Source organism: Bubalus kerabau, chromosome 3 (genome assembly GCF_029407905.1).
Source record: "Bubalus kerabau isolate K-KA32 ecotype Philippines breed swamp buffalo chromosome 3, PCC_UOA_SB_1v2, whole genome shotgun sequence".
Lineage (NCBI taxonomy): Eukaryota > Metazoa > Chordata > Mammalia > Artiodactyla > Bovidae > Bubalus > Bubalus kerabau.
The window spans coordinates 3,376,164-3,395,142 of NC_073626.1; the positions used below are offsets into that span (position 1 = coordinate 3,376,164).

General features: G+C 51.0%; 1 long non-coding RNA gene across 1 annotated transcript; it reads right to left on the reverse strand.

Moving 5' to 3' along the window:
- Nucleotides 1-5,562: 5,562 nt before the first annotated feature.
- On the reverse strand, nucleotides 5,563-8,505 carry LOC129647396 (uncharacterized). The gene is made up of 4 exons (XR_008712299.1): nucleotides 8,423-8,505; nucleotides 7,914-8,056; nucleotides 7,400-7,577; nucleotides 5,563-5,760 (listed from the first exon to the last, which is right to left on the reverse strand). It is a non-coding gene; the product is annotated as an uncharacterized LOC129647396 (long non-coding RNA).
- Nucleotides 8,506-18,979: the final 10,474 nt, after the last annotated feature.

The following is an 18,979-nucleotide window of genomic DNA, read 5'->3' on the forward strand; positions in this document are numbered from 1 at the left end:
TAGTGGCCGAGCCGGGCTGAGCCGTGAGACCCTAACGCTCCAGTGCCCCACCTGCTTGAGGGACTGACTTACTTAGCTCCGGTGACTTCTCTTGGGCTGTGAAGTTGCACAAATCTGACTTGGACCCACCAAAGCATTGCTTAAGCCCTGGTGCGTCACTGCATAGATGGGAAGAGACAGAAAGAGCCATGCACTATTTTGGTCTCAGGTTCTAAATAAGGCGGTTTACTTTGACAGTCATGGCCAGTAACACGCACACGGTGCCTCCATGCGCCGGGCACGGTCTGAACGCTCCGCAGACACTAAGTCAGGTAACCCGTCCAACCATCCCAGGTGGTCGCTAACAGTAAAGTTGTGAACAGATAGATGTCCATACGTGCGTTCGAATTGCATCAGCTTTCTTTTCAGAAAAGGCCTGGGCTCATGAACGAATGCTCGGAAAAGATAAGTGAAACTTATTTAAGTTTCCAGGAAACCCTGAGTTTGCTAATAATTCTTTCTCCCTTTGGAAAAAAGGTCGCTCTTAGGTGTGGATGTTACATAAAATGTGTGTCTATTCTTGACCACCCAGCACCAATTACCAAAGTTTTAAAATAGCCCGGGCTTATCACTTCCTTTCCCTGTCCTCCCCTGCCCACCTTCTGATGTCCTCTGTTCCCGCACTTATCTGCAATAGGAAGGAGAGATGAGCAGAAACTCACATCTGTCAGGCTCAGTTACACGTTACCAGCTCTGCTGAAGACCAAGCGGGCCAAGCGCTAGAAACTAATGGAGCACCTGTCCAGGGCACTCCCCACCCCCGCCACGTGCCCCTGCACTGGAGACCCAGGCTCCCTCACGGTCTCCTGATTCCAAACTGCCAGGCAACAGGAGAGCATCATTACATTATTCTATTTCAGGTTGCCAGCTTTCCCTTGTTACCAAAAAGTTCCTGGAAAAACACCAATTTAGTTTGTTTCACTGAGGAACAGAATGGGTTTGCACTCCACCGTTTGTTTCTAGGGTTTCCCAGGTGGTGCTAGTGGTAAGGAACCATCTGCCAATGCAGGAGACATTCGAGATGAAGGTTCAATCCCTGGGTCAGGAAGATCCCCTGGAGGAGGGCATGGCAACCTATTCCAGTATTCATGCCTGAGCAATCCCACGGACAGAGGAGCCTGGCAGGCTACAGTCCCTGGGGTCACAGAGTTGGACAAGACTGAAGCAACTTAGCACACGCAGGTGTTTCTAACCCATCACTATTTCCTGGCTACTTTCTATCATGTGATGTCACTCTGTACTGAATTCTGAAAAAGCCTGATTCCCAGTCTGTGCTGATGAAGAATGATGGGAGAGGAAAAAATACACACAGTTCTGATCGATTCTGATTTATTGAGGGTGCTCACTCTCCTTAGCTTGTGGCCCCTTCCTTCTCCAAAGGCAGCATTGGCCAGGCAAGCTTCTCTCCACTGACCCACCAGGACACTGAGGCTTCTGCCTCCTACTTCCACTTTTAAAGGATCCAAGTGATCAGGTTGGGCCACCTGGGTAACCCATGACAACTTCCTGTATCTTAAAGTCAGTTGACTAGCAGTTTACTCCCACCTGCAACCTTCATTCTCCCATCTCCATGTAACAGAAAAGGTTCTGGGGATGAGGATGTCTTTGGTGGGGGGCATTATTCTATCACACCCAGCGTGCACGTTCTTACAGGATGATGCCATGGAGACCAAATGTTGTGTAGACCAACAGATAATATATATTAAAAAAATAATAGAGTCTTATAATTTTTAAATAATTTATGTATTACTGTTGGTTGCACTGGGTCTTCGTGGCTGTTGCTAGGGCTTTCTCTAGTTGTGGTGAGTGAGAGCTACTCTTCACTGCAGTGTACAAGCTTCCCGTTTCCATGGTTTCTCCTGTTGCAGAGCACCAGCTCCGGGGCCCACGGGCCTCAGTAGCTGTGGCTTCCAGGCTCTAGTGCTCCGGCTCGGTAGTTGTTGCACGTGGGCTCATTGCTCCCCAGCATGTGGAACACGCATGAGGACACCAGTTCAATTCCCAGACCAGGAATCCAACTGGTGTCCTCTCCTGGGCAGGTGGATTCTTATCCACGTGCCACCAGGGAAGTCCTGATAATACTACAAAAACCATAAAACAAGAGAAGGAAAATGGAAAGCTTATCTGACATCAATGCTCGCTAATTCCAGAGCACAAAGATCCACTGTACGCTTTGGGTGAGGCCATTGTGGACAGTCGTTTGCGATTACTCTTCCCTCTGGATAAGTCAGATGAGTTAGAATCGCCATCCAAGTGACATGGAAACAAGCATGCTGATTCTGTGCACTGTCAAATAAGCTCTTGGTGTGCTTTAATTGCTGAGTTATGTGGTATAGATGGGGCTTCCCTGGTGGCCCAGACGATAAAGAATCTGCCTGCAATGGGGGAGATGTAGGTTCGATCCCTGGGTTGGGAAGATCCACTGGAGGAGGGCATGGCAAGCCACTCCAGTATTCTGGCCTGGAGAATCTCCATGGACACAGGAGCCTAGCAGGCTAGAGTCCATGGGGTGGCAAAGAGTTGGACACGACTGAGCAACTAAGCATGTGGTGTAGACTGTGTTTTGAGAAGAATGATTCTTTCCCTTTCTGCTGTTTGTAACAATTCACAGTTGCTTGAGATGGGCAGAGAACCTCCAATCCATCCATTCATCCAAAGCCATCGACTCACTCAGCATGTATTTTTTCGTGTCTGACAATTTCCAGGTATAGTGCTAGATGCTGGGGAAGTGATGACAAGACCAAATGTGTAGTCTTTGCTCTTAGAAATTTTAACCTGCTGCTGCTGCTGCTAAGTCGCTTCAGTCGTGTCCGACTCTGTGCGACCCCACAGACGGCAGCCCACCAGGCTCCCCCATCCCTGGGATTCTCCAGGCAAGAATATTGGAGTGGGTTGCCATTTCCTGCTCCAATGCATGAAAGTGAAAGTGAAGTTGCTCAGTCGTGTCCGACTCTTAGCGACCCCATGGACTGCAGCCCACCAGGCTCCTCCATCCATGGGATTTTCCAGGCAAGAGCACTGGAGTGGGGTGCTATTGCCTTCTCCGAATTTTTTTTTTTTTTTTTTAACCTAGCAGGGTCCATGTGGGACCTCCCACAAGCCTTATAAGAGAGTGAGGGAACCCGGCCTTGAAGCACTAGGAGGTCTGAGAGGCAGAGAGGAATGAGGACGTTTCAGGAGTAGGAGGGAAAGCTGAACACAGCCACCTGCCCAGAACTGCGCTGGAGACCATCTCTGCGTTTTCACCTCTTTTGATTCCTGGTTCCTTTGCTGGTTGCCCTGACATCACTGTCAAGTCCCCAAACTCAAAATCAGAGTGGAAGCGGTGAGAGAAACGCATTTTCTGGGCTCAGAGGAAGACAACCAGACATCAGACTTCAGGAAAGAGACGACTGTGTTACAGTGAACAAAGGAAAAGCTTTTTGGTGCTGAGGTTGGGAAATGCTGAAGGTCAAAAGGCAGCTCATGACATTTCATCAGAAAGGACACAGGGACACACATTCCAGACAGCTGATGCAGAACGTTGGGGAGATCAGTTCAAGAGCTGAAAACAGGCTCAGAAGAGCAAATGGAAGGATGCTCTCCCCACAAAAGGTAAGCAGTCTTCTGACACAGATCTCTGTAACTTCACGTGAATGGCAGGCACACCAGGCTCTAAAGTCCAGATTCTCATTTTGAGTGATTAACTGCCACGTTGTTATCTTGGTTTAGACCTTTAAAACGGATTTCCCATTAATAATTGGTGGACAAATGCTTTCCTTGTTTAGTTGCTCAGTGGTGTCTTTTTTGCCACCCCGTGAACTGTAGCCCGCCAGGCTCCTCTGTCCACGGGATTTCCCAGGCAAGAATACTGGATTGGGTTGCCATTCCCTCCTCCAGGGGATCTTCCCGACCCAGGGAGGGAAACTGCCTCTCCTGCATTGCAGCAGAGTCTTGACCATTGAGCCACCAGGGAAGCCAGGACAAAGGCTTTGTCCCTGATAAATTCATCAAAAGCAACGGCATCCACCACATCGCTTTACCAGGTACATCCTGATGACTTTCCTGCATGTGTCTCCCGCGTCGACGCCCAGCCTCTGAGCTCTAGACCTGCTTATCCTCCTGCCTACGTGACGTCTCTACCTGGAGGTCTCAGAGCTGCCTCGAATACAACGTAGCCAAAATCAACCAGTGTTATTTCCACCCCAGACCTGGCCCGGTTGCTGTGTTTGGTGACTCAGTGAGTGGCCCTGCTTCCAGGAAGTTCCCTGGGAGGTGACCTTGACTCCTCCCTCTGGCTCACCACCTCCTATCCAGTCAAGCCTGAATCCAGCTACAGATTGCCATCACAAAGCCACCGTGCTCCCCTCGGGGCTGCTGCTCTGGCCCAGCCCATTCTCCAGATTCTGGAAAGTTCTTACATTTCCTCTCCTGCATCAACCTCTCTTCCTCCAGCATCCACTTCCTGCCCCAAATGTTGTGAAGGCCTCCCCCTGCTCTTAGGATGCTCAGATGGTAAAGGACCCGCCTGCACGTGCAGGAGATGCAGGTTCCATCCCAGGGTCGGGAAGATCCCTTGGAGAAGGGAATGACCACCCACTCCAGTGTTCTTGCCTGGAGAATCCCATGGACAGGGGAGTCTGGTGGGCTACAGACACGACTTAGTGACGAAACAGCATCCACAAAGACGACCTGCGAGTCCTCGTGCAGGTGGGAACAAGCCCGCCCTCTCCGTGAACCTCCTGCCTTGTCTCTCCTCTCTCTTGGGCCCCAGACTCGTGGGTAGTTTTAATTCTCGGAAGGCACCACACTCCTCCCACCTCCACCTCCAGGCACCTCCGCTGTCCTTCCTTCAGCATACCCCTCCTCCACTCTGCTTAACTGACCCTTGCTCACCCACGAGACCTCACCTGGGAAACTACCATGTTCCACTGGTTTTAAACACACGTTCCACATACTAACATCTCTGAAATTGGGGTGCTCTGCACTGCGGTGCCTTTGGCTCCTGTTGGCAGCGGCGGGGTCTCAGCTGTGTGCTGCCCGTGTGTGTGCACGTCAACAGGGTGAGCAACCAAGCCTGAATATGGGGCTGGAGGCTTGGCAGCAGGCCCCTGACACGATGTGAGCGCTCTTTTAACCCTTGTGAACTAGTGGCTGTGGTGTGGGGTGGGAAGTGGTGGTCAGATCTGCTTGGCACATCCCCCAAGCAAGTCAAAAATAACCTTGCCTCTGCGTGACTGCAAGCCTGGCGCAGGAGGACGCAACAATAGCTTTTCGTTCTTTAAGAGTTTCTTTTTAGCAGTATCAATTTACCAACGGGCTTGAGGGCGCAGAGAGGGGTCATGCCTGGAGAGGCGGAACCATCAGCTCTGAGTCGAAGGTGATGCAGAAGAGCTGGACTCTGAACAGGAAGAAATGCTAGTGATTCCTTAAGCATCTGTCTGACTCGCATTTTCTGTCTTAGCTATGCACAAAGTGACATGTAATTAAAACCTATGTCTAGTTGAAAATAAAAGAAATATTCTAAGTCATAAGAGAGCCTCATGTCATATTTAATTGGAGGTGTTATTTTCCTTTCTTAGCGTACATATCAATAGAATAACGGCGCGGCTTGCAGTGGGTGACATCTTAGATGTGATCACACAGTAGTTTCTGAGAGTAGGCTTCACAGGCGCCCCACATTAAGCCAGGCTTTCATATGCTGCCTCATATTCCCGCACTTCGTAGCATCCTCACTAATAGCTGTAAAAGATAGTAAAGTGTCTAATTAGCCCTTTAAAGCCCGCAAGCGTAGGAGCTCCAGGTGAGAAAGACTGCACCACTGAGAGGTACCACTTTCCCCGGAGGCTAGGATGTGTATGCACGGATGAGCGAGCCTGGCTGGGACTGCGCTCCTGTCTTCAGGGGGCCCAGAAAGAGACACTGTCCCCAGACGCTGGCAAGGCCAGTGCTCGGCCCCAGCCCCAGTGGCAGGGTGGTGAGGCTGAGTCCCTGAGAAGCGGCTGGACCTCCTGCAGCCCCAGTGCCCCTGAGAGGCGGCTGGACCTCCTGCAGCCCTGGTGCCCCCCACCCAGGGGCACTGGCACCACCCTCCCTCCTGGCACACCTCAGGGCACAGTCACAGTTTATCTGGAGATGGGACAGTGCCCGTCCCTGGAAGGGAGGCCTGAGAGTGCAGGGGGCATCGTGAGGAAAGGACAAACACAGATGGAGCAAAGGTGCACCGCCCCCCTCCCCAAGGAATCCCTTCCCTGTGGAACAATCTTCTGACAAAGAGGCTGAAAAGACCCGTCAGCTGGCATTTCTGCAGGAGAGGGGGCTAGGGCTGTGGGAGGGCAGGGAGCACACGGGGACAGGACCCCCACGGGACGGTCCCCAGACTGATTCCCCAGCAGACCCCCCAGGCAGGACTGGCCGGGGCAGGGGGTGCTCCCAGCCTCTGTCAGCAACAGCACGTGCCTGAGAAGGGCGATCTCCCGAGGCCCTGCACTCCCTTCACTGTGCCCCAGGCAGGTCCCTCTGCCTTCCGTTTCTGCATCTGAAAAGCAGAGAAGTCACTTCGAAGTGCTTCCTGCCAGCTCCCAGTCAGAAACGTCCATGGACAGGGTAGAACAGCAGGCACACGCTGGGATCCCAGCTCCAGGTGAGGGGGCCCTGAGTCTTCCCGGGGTTGGGGGCGCAGAGGTGGGCTCATGTTTTACTCCCACTTGGCCCCTGCTCCTCTGAGTCAGTCCTGTTTGTGAATCGCTCTCTGACCCGTGAGAGCAGCTGTGTGCTGACAGCGAGGACCAGCTAGCCAGACCTCAGCCCCTTTGAGATTCCCCCTCCCCACGGAAGGGCTTCCCTGGGGGCTCAGATGGTAAAGAATCTGCGCAGGAGACAAATTTGATCCCTGGTTCTGGAAGATCCCCTTGAGGAGGAAATGACAGCCCACTCCAGGATTCTTGCCTGGAGAACCCCATGGACAGAGGAGCCTGGTGGGCCACAGTCCATGGCGTCACACAGAGTCGGACAGGACTGAGTGACCGTCACACGTTTTGAGTAGACCACTACACCACGTAAAGCCATTCCTGAAGTGTGGATCGGGCACTCATTTTGTTGAAAAACTCAGTCATTTCTGCAAACCCATTTCCTCCCAGATTCTGATTTGGAAAAGCTCAGCTGTCTCCCAACCGCACATCCAGACTGGGCTCCGAAGCTTCCTTCAGGCATCTGATGGGCGAAGGCTTCGAGCCCTGCCCCCGCCCCGTCCCGCCCCCAGGCCTGGCCCCAGCCTCTGCAGGGGGAGTAAATGAGCACTGAGACCCATCACCCTCAGACGCAGCCTCCTGTCCAAGCACCTCCCCAAATTCCTCTCTGCAGTGTCCAGACCCCACCTCACCGAGTCCACAGGAAAGGGGCCCCAGAAACTCTGGCCTGAAAGTCCCGGGGGTCCTGCCTGTCTTTGTCTCCCCAGCAGCTCTCGTTCTCAGCACTGGTGAGGTTGAAAACTGGTCCTTAAGTCGTGTTTCTGAATTCGCCGGGGACCACACCAGAGCCAATCACCAGTCAGCCAATGCCTTGGGACATAGGAATCGAACACAGATGTTTGCCTTATGTAGACGTTACCGCCATGGTCATACGAAGTAAATGAAACAAAACTTATAGTTAAAGAACAAGCTTCTTTGCATTAAGAAAGCCAGGAGTCTTTCTGGCATGTTTTCCTAAGTATTAGAACAGTTCCCAGAAACAGCCCGCCCCGCACAGAATTCCCATTGACTGCTGACGGCACACGTGGGTTCACTGGTGCGACCTTGCCCTCCAGCAGGCCCTGGGGTAAACCTGGGGTCACAGATTTAGGCTGATAGTAAGCCTACAAGCCTGAGAGGTAAGCTGCACGGGACAGGTAAGCTTACCCGGCAGGTAAGCTGCACGTGATTTTCTCAAACTCACTGTCAGCTCCTTGACCGCAGCCGTCACGACTTGGCCATTTTTGAATTCCCGTCGTCCCTGCGATTCCCCTTTCAGCCTATGATCAAGTGCCAGTGATGGATGGATTCTGACAAGTACAGGTTCAGCACAAGTTTGCTGAATGAAATTATGATGGAGACTTTTGGTTTCTTTGGTGTCTGTGTTCTTTGAGATCAAGAACTGAATAAAGCGAATGTGACGGCAGACCCAAGCACTTTTCCCTCTGGGCTTTGACTTCAGCAGGATTTACTCCCCATGAGCCTTGCAGGACTGGTCACAGTTCATGGCCATTCCAGCGAGCGGACTAGAGAGCTACTTAGGACCCAAGAGAGGCCCTTGTAAAGCAGTCCAAACCCCTTCCACAAAGCAAGAGACAGAAAGGCCATGGATGGGTCACCTCCCCCGACTCCCCAGCTCCTGAGCTCATAGGCATGGTGGACATGGGCCTTCTCACCTGCCTCTTGGACAGTGTTAACTCAGTCACTTGGTGAGACTAAGACGTTGGTCCTGGAATAAGCTTCCCCCTGTGGCCTGAACCCTGGATGACAGTGGAAAAGAGGAAAAGTTAAAATTTTACATAACCTCCGGCTCCTTCTGCCTCTGTAACTCAGCTTGCTCCTTGTGAAGTCTGGATCACGTAGGTCTCAGAAAGCTGAGACAATACTAGGAACTGGGGCTTATCTCACCCACCTTTGTCCTGCTCTTTGCTATCACCCGGCCTCTACAAACCCACAAATCCGCTTAATCATGCCTGTCCCCATATAAAAACTCTGTAACCCCTTTGTTCGGGGCTCAGAGCTTGGAGCGTTACCTTCTCTGGGCCTGCCGGTATAATAAACCTGAGTTCTCCAACTCGCTGAGGGTGAGGCTTGGTTCCTCTAGCACCGGTTTCTGCAACAACAGCTGGAAGAAATTAGGAGCGTGCTTGCCCTATGAATAGGGCCCTGCAATACCAGCGTCTTCCAAGGGGCATGCCTTAGTCTGCACAGGCTGCTTAACAAAAGGCCACAGGCTGGGTGGAATGTCTAGGTTGCATCTCTGGAGACCGGGAGTCCAAGGTCAGGGTGCCAGCAGGTCAGGTTCTGGTGAGGACCGTCTTCTGGGTGGAGTCTTCTCGTCGTGTGCTCACATGGAGCAAAGGGTGAAGTCTCTCCGTGCGGTCTCCTTTATAAGGCCTCATTTATGGGGGGGAGGGCACTCTCATGACTTAAATCCATCCCGAAGGCCCTGCCTCTTAATACCACTATATTTGGGTATTGGGATTTCAGCATACGAATTTTGTGGGGACAGAAACATTCATTCCACAGCAGGACTGGCCGTCACTGCTTTAGCATCTGCAGCAACTTGATGCTGAGAGTAATAAACATCTTCCTTGGAAAAAAGAATCACAGATTAACTTCTGCCCTGAACTGTTCTAGAAGGGCTTTTAAAAAAAATATGTCTTTATTTATTTGGCGGTGCCAGGCCTTAGTTGCAGCACGTGGGATCTAGTTCCCTGAACGGGGATCACACCCAGGACCCCTGCATTGGGAGCATGGAGTCTTAGCCACTGGACCACGAGCAAAGTCCCCTCGGTAGGCTTTTAAAGTCAGCAAAAGCTAAAGAAGACAAGGAAGCTTGGTGGGCTGTAGCCCATGGGGTTGCAAAGAGTCAGACATGACTGAGCAATGGAACTGAACAGAAGCTAAATACTTCCACCAACCTCACTGCCCCATTCTCACGAGAATCTGGCTCCAGCGATCCCTGTTTTCAAGAGGATTTCTGCTGTAATTATGGGAACACAGGCTGACCAGCCCCATTTCCTTGCTCTGTTAGCAAGATGCTCAGTTATCATTTGAGTTCAGTTCAGCTGTGGAATCTTCTAACTGTAGTTTGGACCCTGGAGGGCAGAGACTTAACAGGGGCTGCCTTTTCCACATCCTGTAAGAATTGCAAAGATCCAGTAAGTCAACTTTTACACAATGGGATGGGAAGGGTCTATCTGGGCTAAAAATGTACCAGGAAAAATCATGGGTTGTTTGTTCCTAGCATGGTGGCTCAAAGTAAACCCCGTTTTCCACCTTGATACCTTGTTAAAAAGTTGGAAAGTCTCTATCAGGGTGAGAAAGACAACTTTTACTTGTTCAGTGGGTGGTTTTTTAAAAGCCCCAGGGATTCAGTCCTAACACAGGTCTATTCAAAAGTGTCAAAGACACTTACCGCTCACCCACACATGCAGGGAAGCCAGGAGACAGAATATAGAAGAAATTAGAGCCTCCGGGGTGGAAGGAGGAATTTTCTCTGTCGGCAGCAGGAGCCCTTGGCGCTCTGCTGGGGTGATGTGAAGACAGCCCCTGTAACCCATCTCGGTGCACCCGCTCTGCGGGGGAGTCAGGCACGGCCCTGGGTTTTTCCTAACATTCAAGTTCTCAACAAAAACCTTCCTGAATTCAAAGCACTGACTGTGGCTGACATGAGACAATTATGGCTGCTAATTGTTTGCCATCCCAAACCAAGAAGTATTAAGTAGTTGAATAACTAGGCCACCTTCCTCCAAGCCTGCACTCTGGGCTTGGACACATGGGACAGATGGGCTGTTCAATCTCCTGGATGACACTGATGTCCAGGTACTTGCATTTCCAGCCAAAACGGTGGGGTCCTGGAGACCAGCCCCTGCAATCTCTGGTCTCACTCTCCATGTTGCTGGTGACCCATTTGGAAAGCATCATTAAACTTGGCATCTCCTGGCAAGCTGAGGTGACTGCCGCCTCATTGAGCCCTTCCCAATCAGGGTGTGTCCAGTTTCATTTCCAGTAACCTCAGCTCTTGACTCCAGGCTGCTGACCTTGTCTTCCTGCAGACTTTTGCTTGGGTGGTCCTTCAGCTCCCAGCATCCCTTGCTACCTGTAAAGGCAGAGATCTCCTGCCTTAAGGCTGATCCCACAGAAAACAGCCTTTGACCTTCGAGTCCCAGCCTCAGCCCTCGTGAGGGGACAAGGCCAACGGCCACGTATGTATCAGAGTAACAGGTTCGTTGTTGGGCTGGTCCCGACAGCAGCTGTCCTTCTAGCTCCCTTCTCTCTTCGCACCCCCCCCAACCCTGTTTTGAATTTACCCCTTAGACTAATAATAAGGCTTCTGAGGTGGCACTGGTAAGCCTTATTATTAGTAAAGAATCCTCCTGCCAAGGCAGGAGATGCAAGAAATGTGGAGTCCAACCCTGGATCGGGAAGATCCCCTGGAGGAGGAAATGGCAACCCATTCCAGTACTCGTGCCTGGAGAATCCCAGGGATGGGGGAACTTGGTTCGCTGCCGTCTATGGGGTCACATGGAGTAGGACACGACAGAAGCGACTTAGCAGCAGCAGCAGCAGCAGCCTCCTGGCAAGGCAGGAGATGCAAGAAATGTGGGTTCCAGCCCTGGATTGGGAAGATCCCCTGGAGGAGGAAATGGCAACCCACTCCAGTACTCATGCCTGGGGAATCCCATGGACAGAGGAGCCTGGCGGGCTGCAGTCCACGGGGCCGCAGAGTTGGGCATGACTAAGCGCACACACCACTAAAAGTCAGGAGTTTGCAAATACTGAGCCAAACAGGTGGTCCTACGAGGGCTCTGGCAACGAGTGCCCCCGGGGTTCTAAGGAATCGGTCGATTCCCTTGCGTTGGTATTACATCCTGGCAAAAGCACAAAAGCCTGGGTTTCGTTAAGCTTCCCGTACCAATTTACCTTTATGCTGAGGAGAAAATTCATCCCAAAGGGTAATTTATTCAAAAAACTGCAAGTGTCTGGGAAGAGGGACTTCTAATGAAAGTGCCTTTTTAACCATAACTATATCGTGTCCTGACATTTATAATGAAGCCTAGAGCCAGAAATAGATTTTCCAGAAGCGCGGGACGTGTCCCAACAGATAGATGAAGTCCCTTCTGCTCCAGCGGTGCCTGTGCCTAGGAGGAGTCTGGGGGGCTTGTGTGTTCGTGTGGCTTGGGGGGTGTCTGGAACTGCTCAGGGGCCCCCTCGAGGGGTACAGCGATGGACATCTGTGACCACAGCCACACGTGCGTTCTTGCACAGACAACACAGAAGGAAAATAATTGCCTCCGTTTCTGAGCAAGGCCGAACGCTAACCTTTCACGGTCTGTTTTATTCTCCCTAGAAATTATATCGATTTGGTCTTTCGCTTTGTGATTAAGAGAGAATTTAGTTAGCAGCCAAGGTGCGCCGCTCACATATTTATCAGTGTCCTTGAAACCACCTTGGCATCATCCGAGGGAGAGTTGGAACAGTTTGGGAAATTAGTTACAAGAAACCTTGAAAGTTTCTGGGACTTGAAGAAATCAGGTCGGGTCACAAAGAGGGCTCACAGGCCCTCCTTACTCAGTGAGAGCCCTTTAGACGTTTTCAGAGGGGAGACTAAAACCTGTGAAGTAGCTGTGAGAAAAATCAGTATGCAATTCTGCTTTAAAATGGTGGTTTTCCAAATGTCGCCTGAAGAAAACACAAAAGGAAGAAATCGTCCGCTGTGAACTGGAGGCACGAGGGCGGACGGCAGGCGGTGGAGACGTGCGCGCTCCGTGCACGCCAGTGGCCACGGTGGGGGGCACGGTGGTCAGATGAGGGGCAGGAGGCGGTTTTCCGGTCGACCATCCCAAGCTTCTGTGCTGATGCAGGAGAGCAACCGTCTCCCCTTGGAGGACATACCGGGCGAGCTGCCCAAGAGACCGAGGGGAAAATCGGATCAGTCCCACTTGGCAGAGGATGCTGCGCACAGAAATACCACGTGGATTAGAGCGACGCCACCATTCACGCAAAGACGGCTCAAAAGTGGAAAGCGGGCTGACACCTGCGGCGGCAGGTTGGGGGTGTTGGGGGTGGAGTGCAGGGGGCGGGGCAACGGGAGGGTGAAGCGCAGCCTGTAGGGGGCAGCACTGTTCGGCCCCAGTCAACCTGCAAAGGCAGCTGCCGCGGTCAAATGAAAAGCCAGGAAACGGGATTTTTATCTGAAATCTCACCTGCTTTAAAAGGTCGGCAACACCCCTAAAACCTCTTTAAAACATTGTTCCAAGAGCCTCTCTGAGACCGAGTCTCTGCGCTCCGGCTCCCGTATAAAAACCTCTCATCAGGGCCGGGAGGAGGGAACTGTGTTATCCGCACAGAAGACAGAAGGAAGTGGGAAGTCGCGAGGGTTTTTATGAGAAAACTGCTCTGGAGCCTCCAGGTTGGAGCAAAGCTCTGAAGCTAATGTGTGTGTGTCAGAAGGTTACTCACTTCAAATCTGGAAGTTAAAACCAGAGTTCTGGTCATTAAATAATAAGTGATAACAGTTGAAGCCGAATATGAAATCACTTCCACGCAGCAAGAGGTTAAATATTTATGCTGTTATTTGAATCAGAAGTTATATCTGGTAGAAATTCATGAATGGCTGAGTGATGTGTTTTCTGCTGGACCTGTCTGTGATCTGCAGGCTGAGGGAGTTGGCCCACATCCTTACGAACCAGGCGCCACTGCTTACGGATGGCAGGTACTGAGATTTTGGACCCAACGTCTAGAAAGGAAGAGCAAGCTTTAGGGCAAACCTTCAGCCTCTCACTTGTGTAACACGATGGGAGTATTCACCTGGGTTGGAATTTCTTCCCAGACTCTGCTGAGTTTGGATTGTGCTTCATCTCTCAGCAATCTTGCCTGAGGTAGTATGTTTATCCCCCTTAAGAAGCTTCACAAGCTATAATGCTGTACCCTGAAGAATTAAATAGGGGAGAAAAGGCTTCTGTTGTCTCCTGGGGTGGATCAGAGTATCCTCCAGAACTGTTTATTCCTGCCCACCTTCACCCTGGTGGGCTGAGTATATGTTCCTGACCTTTGGTTTCAGGTGTGGCCTTTGTTGTTCAGTTGCTCAGTTGTGTCCGACTCTCTGCAACCACATGGACTGCAGGACACCAGGCTTCCTGTCCTTTGCTGTCTCCTAGAGTTTGCTCAGACTCATGTCCATTGAATTGGTGATGCCATCCAACCATCTCATCCTTTGTTGCCCCCTTCTCCTGCCCTCAATCTTTTCCCATCATCAGGGTCTTTTCCAATGAGTCAGCTCTTCACTGCATGCGGCCAAAGTATTGGAGCGTCAGCTTCAGCATCAGTCCTTCCAATGAATGTTCAGGGTTGATTTCCTTTAGGATTGACTGGTTTGATCTCCTTAGTATTTGCTTTAGGGGCGTCTATGCTAAGAGACAGAATGTGATCAAATGCTGAAAAGCACTTGTGTGACTGGGCGTGTTCTGCCATCTCCATGAGATGCCATTTCTCCAGGTAACTACAGCCTCTGCAGCCTGGGGTGGACACGTACAGAGCGGAGCACCGCCACCCACCCCACCCCAGCCAGACCCAGCTGGGCCCATGGTGGATGCAATATGTGTCCCCCCGCCCCGCCCCCATCCAGAGCCCAGCCTGGTGAGCTGCCCTGCCAATACACATATCCAAGAGAACAAATAGATGTTCTTTTAAGAAAGCAAGTTCCAGGAGGATTTTATTATTTAGCATTATTCGAGCACTGACTCATTGATTCCATCCTTTCAGAGTGAATGAGGCTTTTTGCCTTTTAATTGGTCCTTATAATCCGTTTGCTTCTCCAGGGTGTAAGCATTTCACTCAGCGGGAGAAGAGTAGGCACTTTAAAGGGAGAACTGGACAACACTCAGAGGGTCTCAGCTTAGCAGTGGGTCTTCTTGTGTGCAGGTTACTGAAGTCCCACTTGCCATCATCAGTCAGCAGTTGAAGATCAGGTACAGTTGGAGAAGGGGAGAAGGGCATGGCAACCCACTCCAGTCTTCTTGCCTGGAGAATCCCACGGACAGAGCAGCCTGGCGGGCCATGGTCCATGGGGTCGCAGAGAGTCGGACACGACCAAAGCGACGAAGCAGGCACGCACAGCGGGACCTGGGCGTCATCGTCCTCTTAACCCTCTCTCCCTTCTCTCCTATCCACCTTTGGGCCCCTCACTCAGCATGCCAGGAGAGGTGGTCCTCACCTGCCTCTCAGGTCTTTGCAGGGCCCTTGCCCCCGCGATCCCCGGCCGGTTCGCTGACCTCTCTGCTTGGATTAGTACAGTCGCCTCCACGTTGCCTCCTTCCAGCCGTGTCTCATCTTGCGTCCCCCTTCCCACCAGCTTTGAAACACTTGCACTACTTCCAGGTCTCTTTCGGATCATGAGGGATTCCTAACTATGGCTTCCAAGACCCTTTTTAGGATCCACTTCCTGCCTACCATGCTACCGTCTCTCACCACCTGGTGTAAGTATGGAAAAATGGAGTTCAGAAATAGACCCGCATATGTTAATATATAACCAATTAATGGGCTCCCCAGGTGGCTAAATGGGTAAAGAATCTGCCTGTAATGCAGGAGACACAAGAGACGCAGGTTCAGTCCCCAGGTCGGGAAGATCTCCTGGAGGAGGGTGTGGCAACCCACTCCAGTATTCTTGCCTGGAGAATCCCATGGACAGAGGAGCCTGGCAGGCCCCAGTCCATACCGTCACAAACAGTTGGACACAACTGAAGTGACTCAGCACACATGAAATTATAAATCAGTTATACATATATATATATGTTCTTTTTCATATTCTTTCCCATTATGGTTTTATATCAGGACAGTGAATATAGTTTCTGTGCTGTGCAGGAGGTCCTTGCTTAGCCATATACACATACCAGTGTGCATCTGCCAGTCCCAAGCTCCTACTCCTCACCTCCCCTGTGCCCCTCCCTGCTTGGCAACCACAACTCTGCTCTCCGTCTGTGAGTCTGTTTTGTCAGTTCAGTTCAGTCGCTCAGTCGTGTCCAACTCTAGGCGACCCCGTGGACTGCAGCACGCCAGGCTTCCCTGTCCCTCACCCACTCCCACAGCTTGCTCAAGCTCAAGTCTATCGAGTTGGTGAGTCTGTTTCGTAGAGAAGTTCATTTGTGCGCTATTTGAGATTCCACGTATCAGTGATGTCATGTGGTTTTTGTCCCTCTGTGACTTACTTCACTTAGAATGATCGTCTCAGGGTCCTGCCACGTTGCCTCCAGCCTCTTTTTCATCTCCAAGGCTCTGTGAGGGCAGGACAGGGTATTCGGGCAGTCCTACAACAAGGAGTCGCCTGAGTAATAAGACCCAGGGCTGGGAGAATGGAGTCTGCCTCTTGTGGCTCCTCACCTCTCAGATGCTAGTAGATGAAACAAGGTCCAGCGAGTGTTTCTGGTGTTTGAGTCCTTGCCCCTGTCCCCAAGCGTCCTTCATGATATCCAGCCAAGTCACTTTGAATTAAGGGTCAAGTGGGCATCATTTAAGAATTCAGTTTGAAAAGCTGAAGATAAGGGTCAGGGAAGGTACAAGCCCGTCTCCCCAGGTTGAGCAACGCTGGTGTGATGGGGGGCCCCAAACCCAGCTGGAGGAGGGCTGACCACTTGTCACAGGACCTCGTGCTCTTTCAGTGCTTTTTGGAGCAGATACATCCTTCCAAGCCGGAGATGAGGGGCAGGGCCCCAGGTCGGGCGGGGGCAGGGACAGGTACTGAACGTGGCAGAGCAGCCAGAGGTGGCTCGTGCGCATTTGCGGGGTGCTCCGCAGAGCACACGTTGCCACGTGCCTCGCCAGGGACACAGCCTGCCTGTCACAGGGCAGCCCCACGCAGCATGTGCCCAGCGACAGACGTGTGTGTCAGACCACAGCGGGCAGCAGCCTCAACAGACCTGAAATAAGACATCAGACTCAGCCCCCAGCAGCTGGGGACGCCAGCCCACCTCACGCTCTGCTCCTCCGGGAATCAGCTCTACCCTGCCGCGTGAACTGGGCTGGCATCCGCCCTGCCCACTGCAGAGGTGCTGAGAGAGACTGGGCCTCCGGGACCGTGCCCCGCTGGTCCTAATGAGGGTGGAAGGGCCCACTGGAGCCTGGCGAGGGGTCAGGATGCTGGACTCCACATCCTCAAACACCCGGCCGTCTTCTCTGGAGCCTCCGGGGGCTGATGCAAGGGTCAGGTGGTAGAGGAGGGACTGTCTGCTTTGCCATCACTGTGACGAAGCCCCCCCACCTGCGAGGGGTCCAAAGTCATGGCATCGTCCTTTCTTAAAAGTGTTCTTTCTTTTTTAAAATGAAGTGGAGTTGGTTTACAATATTGTGTTATTTCCAGATGTAGTATATACGTTATTATATAATCATTCAGCAAATGATTCAGTTATATATATATTATTTTTTCAGGTTAGTTTACATTATAGATTATTACAGGATTTTGAATACAGTTCCCTGTGTTATACAGTAACTCCTTGTTGCTTATCTATTTTAGATATGGTAGTGTGTATCTGTTAATCCCTGACTCTTAATTTATCTCTCTCTCCTCCACCTTTCCCCTTTGATAACCATAAATTTGTTTTGTAGGTCTGTGAGTCTGTTTCTGTTCTATAATTAGATACATTTGTTTTTAGATCCATTATTTTTTTAGATTCCACATATAAGTGATATGCAATATTTGTCTTTCTCTCTCTGTCTCACTTCACTTAGTATGGTAATCTCTAGGTCCATGCATGTTATTGCAAATGGTAATAGTTCATTCTGTTTTATGACTGAGAAATGTTCACTGCATATATATATACACACACACGTATGTATGTGTGTGTATGTATATATACGTATATATACATATATACATATATATACATATATATGTATACATATATATACATATATACACACACATATATATATATATACATATATATACATGCATTGCTGTTGCGTTGTTTAGTTGCTAAGTCGTGTCTGATTCTTTGCGACCATGTGGAGTGTAACCCACCAGGCTTCTCTGTCCATGGGATTCTCCAGACAAGAATACTGGAGTGGGTTGCCATTGCTTTCTCCAGGGGACATATGTATACCATATCTTTTATATCTATAAATATATAGCACATCTTCTTTAGCCGCCCATCTGTTGACGGGTGCTCAGGTCGCTCTCCTGTCTCGGCTCGTGTAAGCAGCGCTGCTTTTGGTATGTCATTTCTACTAGAGCAGTAACATTAACAAAGAACATACTGAATGCCAAGTGCTGTACGAAGCCCTTTATGGGAATTTCTGATTTAATTCTCACAACAGTCTTATAGGGTGGGTGATCTTATTATCTCCATGTTACAGATAAAATGATTAAGGTTTAAATTAGCTGAGTAACCTGCCCAGGTTCACTCAACTAAGACCACAGGACTGAGGCAGGGACTCAGACACGACAGTACTTTAGCCTCACTGTACTTTGTCCACCCAAGACCTGGAGGGAAAACGGGGAGCAGGACCACAGGGCCGTGGTCGGGGGGGACCAGGTAACACAGGAGTGCTTGAGGAAGTCCCTTCTGAGGTAACTCTTGTTTATTCCCAACCCAGATGGTAAGAGACCAACGGGGAAAACTTCTCAACCTGCACCCCCAGGCTGAGAGTTCAGAGTATGGGGCTCACACAGGTAGGGTCCTTCTTGGACCCACATGGCATGACCCAAACCTCAAGGAAGGGGTTGTAACTACAGCAACCATGTGTGTGCTAAGTTGCTTCAGTTGTGTCCAACTCTTTGGGACCCTGTAGGCTCGCCAGGCCCCTCTGTCCATAGCATTCGCCAGGCAAGAATACTGGAGTGGATTGCCATGCCCTCCTCCAGGGGGTCTTCCCAACCCAGGGCTTGAACCCATGTCTTTCACATCTCCTGCACTGACAGGCAGGTTCTGTACCACAAGCACCACCTGGGAAGCCCATAGCAACTATGATTTACCCTAATCTCTACCCATAGAAAGAAGAGAGTTTTATCTTAAAAAGAAAAAAATCAACTGCCAGGATGACTTACGACTGACATGCAACTTGGGTAGTGAAAAGCCAGTGGAGAAATTTGGTGACGGAAATACAGCCCTTCAACTACGCAAGTCTGAAGTTGTAGGCGCAGGAGACTCAGGGGTCAGACAGCTCAGGTCCCTTCCCAGGGGCCATCCGTGCTGGGGTCAGGAGGTTTGGCGTCTGTCAGCATTGCTCTGTTC